The sequence below is a fragment of the Phyllobates terribilis genome, unplaced genomic scaffold (assembly GCF_046119375.1).
Source record: "Phyllobates terribilis strain yellow unplaced genomic scaffold, ASM4611937v1 Scaffold_2__4_contigs__length_985480577, whole genome shotgun sequence".
In the NCBI taxonomy this organism is placed as follows: domain Eukaryota; kingdom Metazoa; phylum Chordata; class Amphibia; order Anura; family Dendrobatidae; genus Phyllobates; species Phyllobates terribilis.
In genome coordinates this window covers 517,364,703-517,372,597 of record NW_027362762.1, presented here as the reverse complement: position 1 = coordinate 517,372,597, position 7,895 = coordinate 517,364,703, and positions in this window count along the sequence as shown.

Genomic DNA, 7,895 nt, shown 5'->3' with positions numbered 1-7,895 from the left:
AAAGATTGCACCTCAGTCAACAATCTATCGCATCAAGAACTTCAAGGAGAGAGCTTCCATTGTTGTCAAAAAGGCTTCAGGGCGCCCAAGAAAGACCAGCAAGCGCGAGGACCGTATCTTAAAACTGTTTCAGCTGCGGGATCGGACTACCAGCAGTGCCGAGCTTGCTCAGGAATGGCAGCAGGCTGGTGTGAGTGCTTCTGCACGCACTGTGAGGCGGAGACTCTTTGAGCAAGGGCTGGTTTCAAGCAGGGCAGCAAAGAAGCCACTTCTCTCCAGAAAAAACATCAGGGACCGACTGATATTCTGCAAAAGGTATAGGGAGTGGACTGCTGAGGACTGGGGCAAAGTCATTTTCTCTGATGAATCCCCTTTTCGATTGTTTGGGACATCTGGAAAACAGCTTATTCGGAGAAGAAGAGGTGAGCGCTACCACCAGTCTTGTCTCATGCCAACTGTAAAGCATCCTGAAACCATTCATGTGTGGGGTTGCTTCTCAGCCAAGGGAATCGGCTCACTCACAGTCTTGCCTAAAAACACAGCCATGAATAAAGAATGGTACCAGAATGTCCTCCAAGAGCAACTTCTCCCAACCGTCCAAGAGCAGTTTGGCGCCCAACAATGCCTTTTCCAGCATGATGGAGCACCTTGCCATAAAGCAAAGGTGATAACTAAATGGCTCATGGAACAAAACATAAAGATTTTGGGTCCATGGCCTGGAAACTCCCCAGATCTTAATCCCATTGAGAACTTGTGGTCAATCATCAAGAGACGGGTGGACAAACAAAAACCAACAAATTCTAGCAAAATGCAAGCATTGATTATGCAAGAATGGACTGCTATCAGTCAGGATTTGGTCCAAAAATTGATTGAGAGCATGCCAGGGAGAATTACAGAGGTCTTGAAGAAGAAGGGGCAACACTGCAAATATTGACTTGCTGCATTAACTCATTCTAACTGTCAATATAACCTATTGGTACTCATAATATGATTGCAATTATATTTCTGTATGTGATATAAACATCAGACAAACACTAATAAAAACCAGAGGCCAGCAGATCATGTGAAAATATAATTTTGGTGTCATTCTCAAAACTTTTGGCCATGAATGTATACCTCCTTAAACGCCTATACTACTATATAGCAAACTGGAATTGCAGATTTACTAGCAGGTCTTATAGAGTCCATTTCCAATGATCTAACTCTCAGGAATCTGTACAGCCCATTCGGGTTGTAGCAAAACCTAGGTAGGCCTGGGTTAAATAATACCTTTACAGGTCTTGATTAGGGCACCTGGAGAGCTAAGTACAAGAGCAGGCTAGGCATTCACCTTAGTCCGACTGCTGGAGAGCAGAGCAGACGGTATGTGTCTTGGAGCTAATCAGAGACACAGGCCAGACTCCACAAGTATCAGTGGTTGCCCTGGATAAATATTGTTTTGTTTGATCAAGCTGGGTTAGCTGAGCTGTATACGAGTAGTCAGGGTCTGTCCTATTTAGTCAGAGCTTGGACAAGACCAGAAATATTAATGTTTGTGACTTCTGTGCAACCTGTAAAAAGCAATAAAACTGTGCTCAATTGGACCAAACCCACAATGGCTGTATGAGCACTACATGATGCCTCCTACCTTTAAAAGTGAAACCCTACAAGGTTCATTATTAACCTGCAAAACTAAGGAAGTGATCTTATGGTCACCAGCCCCCCAATCGGCATTAGACCGAGCCAGCTGAGCACCAGCCAGAAATACTGCCACCCTCTGTCTCAAAATAGAGGCTAGGATATTTTTCCCCCTGAATTCGGTAAGCTTGCCACGAACAGTTTACAGTCGCTGAACTTGGTTTTGTCAGACATAACTTAGTTGTGGACCAGTACCTTTACAAAGAGGGACTATGAGGCACAGGGGTGCTACAAGGCACAGACACCCTATAAAGCAGTACAAGACACAGGGGCACCCTGAAGCACGGAGAGACACTATGAGGCCCCATGAGGTATTAAAAGGCAGTGTGAAGCGCTATGAGGCACTAACAGGCGCTATACGGCACTATGATATGCTATGAGTCACTATATATTATGCTATGAAGCACTATGAAGTGCTATGAGGCACTATAAGACGCTATACGGCACTATGATGTGCTATGAAGCGCTGTGCTATGAGGCACTGTGATGCGCTATGAGGCACTAAAGTGCCATGAGGCGCTATGCTATGATGTGCCATGAGGCGCTATGCTATGATGTGCCATGAGGCGCTATGCTATGCCATGAGGCGAGGCGCTATGCTATGAAGCACTAAGATGTGCCATGAGGCGCTGTGAGGCACTATGATGTGCTATAAAGCGCTATGCTATGAGGCACTATGCTATGATGTGACATGAGGCACTATGATGTGCTATGAAGCGCTATGCTATGAGGCACTAAGATGTGATATAAAGCGCTATGATGTGCTCTTTGTGAAGCGCAAAGAGGCTTTATAAGGCACTGTGAGGCACTGCGCTCAGATTTTTATTTAATAGAGTAATCCACCTAAATGAAGGATAAACCTTTCCTTTGGGTGGTAAATCTCAACAGTCAGACTAACTCCACTCAAAGGAGCCAACTGATGAGACGCAGCTGGACAGCAAACCTCCACAGAGACCATGTGCTGTATTAACACCATGTGCCGTCCTATGGATGGAGTAAACAGACTGGAGGACAACAGTAAAAACCTCTGAGTGTTACTTTAACATTTACTGAGCAGTTTGAGGCTCATTTTTGTGGTAAATTCTGAAGGCCAATCATGAGGCTCTGTGCGGCCCAGACATGTGGCTAACTTTAGCCTAAAGGTCTAAGGTCCAGCTTCCATCCTGAAGCCAAATTTAAAGCACGAGGCCCTTGGCCAAGATGGGGTCTTACACAGCGCACGCACACACACACACACACACACACACACACACACACACACACACACACACACACACACACACACACACACACACACACACACACACACACACACACACACACACACACACACACACATTTTTGAGTTTTGTGCTAACATCCTTCAGCCTTTCCTAGTATCCATAACAAGGAAATGGCCCCATAAACAAGGTAAACATTCACGAAGATCACTCACCACCAGCTGTACGGATTCGGAGGCTGGACCAAGTCACGGGCTTGTTCCTCTCCATCCAGCCATGCCTGAGCAACACTGGGGTGGTCAATCCCAGGCAGGGACGCCTCCAATAGTGCGCCGATCAAAGCTGGAGCTTCTGACCCCTGACAGGGGCGCAGTTCCACAGCAGCTTCTCCACTGATGCACGGAGCTGGAGCTGCCGACCCCAGACAGGGGCGCAGTTCCACAGCCGTTTTACCACTGACGCACGGAGCTGGAGCTGCCGACCCCAGGCAGGGGCGCTGCTCAGCCATATCCGGATCTTCAACGGGTAAGCCTGTCTAAGGTTCTCCCATCAAGGACCCTCTGGTACACTTGTCATCAGGGCCGCAGGCTGGTACAAAACAGTAGCCGGAAACATGTTGGAAGACATGGGTCTCAGCTACTTCTTTTCTCACTGGCGTGCGTCTTAGGGCGCGATTTCCTGGATAGCGGCCTGCGCAACCGGGATGCGTGGCTGCCAGGCCACCATAAGGTAATGGTGCGGCTGCTGCTCGCGCCCGTCCGACAGGCCCCTTTGGACCCACCATGGCGCTTGGAAACCGACCGGCCCAGGTCTGGGAATAATCTTCTCTTCTTTCTTCTGCTGCCATTTTAACAAGGTTCCCCCTCAAGGACAGGAAACCAACTGAGGTGGTGGAGAGGCGCCGCCCTTTTATTCTGTAGGTTTCCTGTCCTGGAAGGGCGGATCCCCTCTCTCGTAGGTGCTGTCATGGGTGATCGGAAAAACACTCAATTCGCAATGGAAAAAATCCAAATAATATAATTTATCTAATAGGTGCAGAAAATCTACAACATAAAAAAACTCACATATACATCAGGGGAATCCTCATGGTACGTTTACACAATTTTTTTTTTAAAGCGGATTAGAAATAAATTCTGCTCCCAAATCCAAATCAAAAACTGTGTCACATCCGCTCTGAATCGTACTGGATAACTCCTTTAGTGCACAGTACTGTTTTTCCAGTAAAACTAAGCATATTCAAAGAGTACTTTAGTTTATGTAGATTAGAAAAGGATTTTACTTCAAAATACTAGTTAAAAAAAAAAAAAGACTAAAGAGGACGAGGTCATGCACGCACATGGCCGAATGGTTCAGAGCTCCCATAAACTATAGTGGAGCTACAGACACGGGAGGCCACCGGTCTAATTCACATACTACTTTCTGGAGTGCCAAACGGGTTAAGAGACTTCATTCTCCTGATTTATGAGGCATCCAGATTAATCTACACATGGCACCATTAGCACTTTCCAGTCATATATAGTTAACCTGTTAGTCAAGCCTTTTTCTGTCCATATGATTGGGGGCCACACAATATGGCATCGCGGGCCGCATGTGGGCCCCCCCCAAGGCTGCAGGTTGTGCATATACCCTAGAGAAGAAGTTCAAAAATACACTAAACCCTCCTTGTACAAATTGGGCAGATGCTGAGACACTTGCTGTAGCATCTCTTCAAACTAAATATATGTGTAATTTAAAGAAGCACTCCTAGTAAAGTTTGTATCCTCTTAATATATTGCAATAACTATATTATATAGCATTGTGTACTTACAATTGCTCATTTTGCCCTTCTAGCCACTTAATTCTTCTGTTTTCCATTAGGTCTATGACATCACGTGATTAAAAACTGACTAGCTGAATCCTTCTAAGCTCTATGTAGAAACAGGAGGTCAATTCTCCATGTATGAGTCATGAGTCACTGTAAGTGTCCCTGGCAGGTGGGAGGAGGGAGCAGCTGCATCGGAAATTGAAAAGGGGAATGATTTATGTAGGGAAAAGACTTGCTGTTTGTACATAGAGCAGAGAAAAGAGAAGAATTAGCTGTGACGAAAGGCAAAATGAGCAATTGTAAGTACACAGTGCTATATAATATGGTGGCTGCAATAAAATCTTTGATAGGAGTGGCTTCTTTCATGTACGCTACATTAACATTTCGAATATCATGTTTACTTACCACTCATGTATGTTTGAGAACAAACCTTTCTTTGTAATTACCTTTTAAAAAAAATATTGCAGCATTTTAACCACTTCGCGCCAGAGCCTGTTTTTGCCTTCGTGACCGGGCCAATTTTTTCAATTCTGACCACTGTCACTTTATGAGGTAATTACTCTGGAACGCTTCAACGGATCCCCCTGATTCTGAGATTGTTTTTTTGTGACATATTGTACTTCATGATAGTGGTAAAATTTCTTCGATATCACTTGCGTTTATTTGTGAAAAAATCGGAAATTTGGCGAAAAATTTGAACATTTTGCAATTTTCAAACTTTGAATTTTCATGACCTTAAATCAGAGAGTTATGTCACACAAAATAGTTAATAAATAACATTTCCCACATGTCTACTTCACATCAGCACAATTTTGGAACCAAAATTTTTTTTTGTTAGGAAGCTATAAGGGTTAAAAGTTGACCAGCGATTTCTCATTTTTACAACAAAATTTACAAAAACATTTTTTTAGGGACCACATCTTATTTGAAGTGACTTTGAGGAGCCTTTATGACAGAAAATACCCAAAAGCGACACCATTCTAAAAACTGCACCCCTCAAGGTGCTCAAAACCACATTCAAGAAGTTTATTAACCCTTCAGGTGCTTCACAGGAATTTTTGGAATGTGGAAGAAAACAATGAACATTTAACTTTTTTTCACAAAACTGCTACTTTAACCTCAAATTTTTAATTTTCACAAGGGCAGCCAGAAAAAATGGACCCCAAAATGTGTTGTGCAATTTCTCCTGAGCACGCTGATACCCCATATGTGGTGCAAAACCACTGTTTGGGCGCACGGCATGGCTCGGAAGGTAAGGAGCGCCATTTGACTTTTGGAATGGAAATTTGACTGGAATGGATAGCGGACGCCATGTTGCATTTGGAGAGCCCCTGAGGTGCCTAAATAGAGGAAACCGCCAATAAGTCACCCCATTTTGGAAACTAGACCCCTCAAGGAACTTATCTAGATGTGTGGTGAGCACCTTGAACCTCCAGGGGCTTCACAGAATTTTATAATGTTGAAGTGTGAAAATAAAAAAACACATTTTTAACACAAAACTGCTACTTTAGCCTCAAATTTTTAATTTTCACAAGGGCAGCCAGAAAAAATGGACCCCAAAATGTGTTGTGCAATTTCTCCTGAGCACGCTGATACCCCATATGTGGTGCAAAACCACTGTTTGGGCGCACGGCATGGCTCGGAAGGTAAGGAGCGCCATTTGACTTTTGGAATGGAAATTTGACTGGAATGGATAGTGGACGCCATGTTGCATTTGGAGAGCCCCTGAGGTGCCTAAACAGAGGAAACCCACAACAAGTGACCGAATTTTACAATCTACTCCTCTGTATAAATTAATCTAGTGGTGGGAAAATAAGTAGATAGGTAAATGGTCACTAAACCCATAGATGAATTCCCACAGAGGTGTCATTTCCATAATGGGGTCACTTCAGGGGGGATTATGCTGTTCTGGCACTTTTCAGAGTACCAGAGCTAAAGAATCCCCCCTGAAGTGACCCCATTTTGGAAATGACACCCCTCTGGGAATTCATCTATGGGTTTAGTAACCATTTTAACTCAATGGATGATTTCCAGAAACAAGCACGCAATGGAAGGTTTAGATTCTGGAGAACCCCCCCTGGAAATTAAGTGAGCTCTACTCGAATGTGTCATTCACTAAATGAACCAAATGTTTGAATGACAAATTGGGATACATTTTTACAGTTTAAAAACATGGTTCTGTGTGGAAGATTTTAAAGCAGTCAGTGACGCATAAGGCTGGCAATGATGGGCATTGTGGGCAATAGTAGCGGGTATCACGCCTCATTCCTCTCTTAGTACATACACGACATCTTTTCTGGGGGTTCCTTCTTGTTTCCGTTGCTGGAATAAGTGCAATAAAATGTCGCTCAGTGAGTCTTTTCACATCCTCAGATTCTAATGGATGAGCGGGGCTAACACTTTGAAAGACAAGATTTTCAATTACCTTTTCTTGATAATCAAGAAAAGGATCTGAATTTCCTGCTTTTTTGTACAACACAAAAGAATTGTATGTGGCCACCTGAAACAAATAAATAACCAACTTTTTATACCAGGTATAGGACTTTCTTGATACCTGGTATGGCTGTAGAACCTGGTCTGCAAGGTCCACACCCCCCATGTGTTTGTTGTAGTCAATGACTGACACAGGTTTTTGCTTCGGAGTGGTGGATCCTAGTTCTACAGTGGCCCTTGTGGCATCTGTGTGGATCGAGCCGAGGACAAAAATATCCCTCTTATCCCTATATTTCAGGGCAAGCAGCTCTCCGTTGCGTACAGCCCCTGACTGCCCCTTTTGATTGACCAATGGTTGTGGAAACCCCTGACGGTTTTTATGGATGGTCCCACAAGCCCCGATGTTGTGTTCAACCAGACTTTTAAATAGGGGTATGCTGGTGTAATAATTGTCCACATATAGATTGTAGCCTTTTTGAAAAAAATGGACTTATCAGCTCCCAAACAATTTTTCCAGATGTCCCCAGATAAGTAGGGCATCCTGGTGGGTTTAGTTGGCCATCTTTCCCCTCATATATGCGAAAAGCGGATGTGTATCCGGTTGAACTTTCGCACATTTTATAGATCTTTATTCCAAACCTTGCCCTTTTAGATGGGATAAATTGCTTGAGGTGCAGTCTTCCTTTGAATTTTACAAGGGACTCATCTATAGAAATATTTTGTGTTGGGGTGTAGAGGCTTAAGAATTTTTCTGACAAATT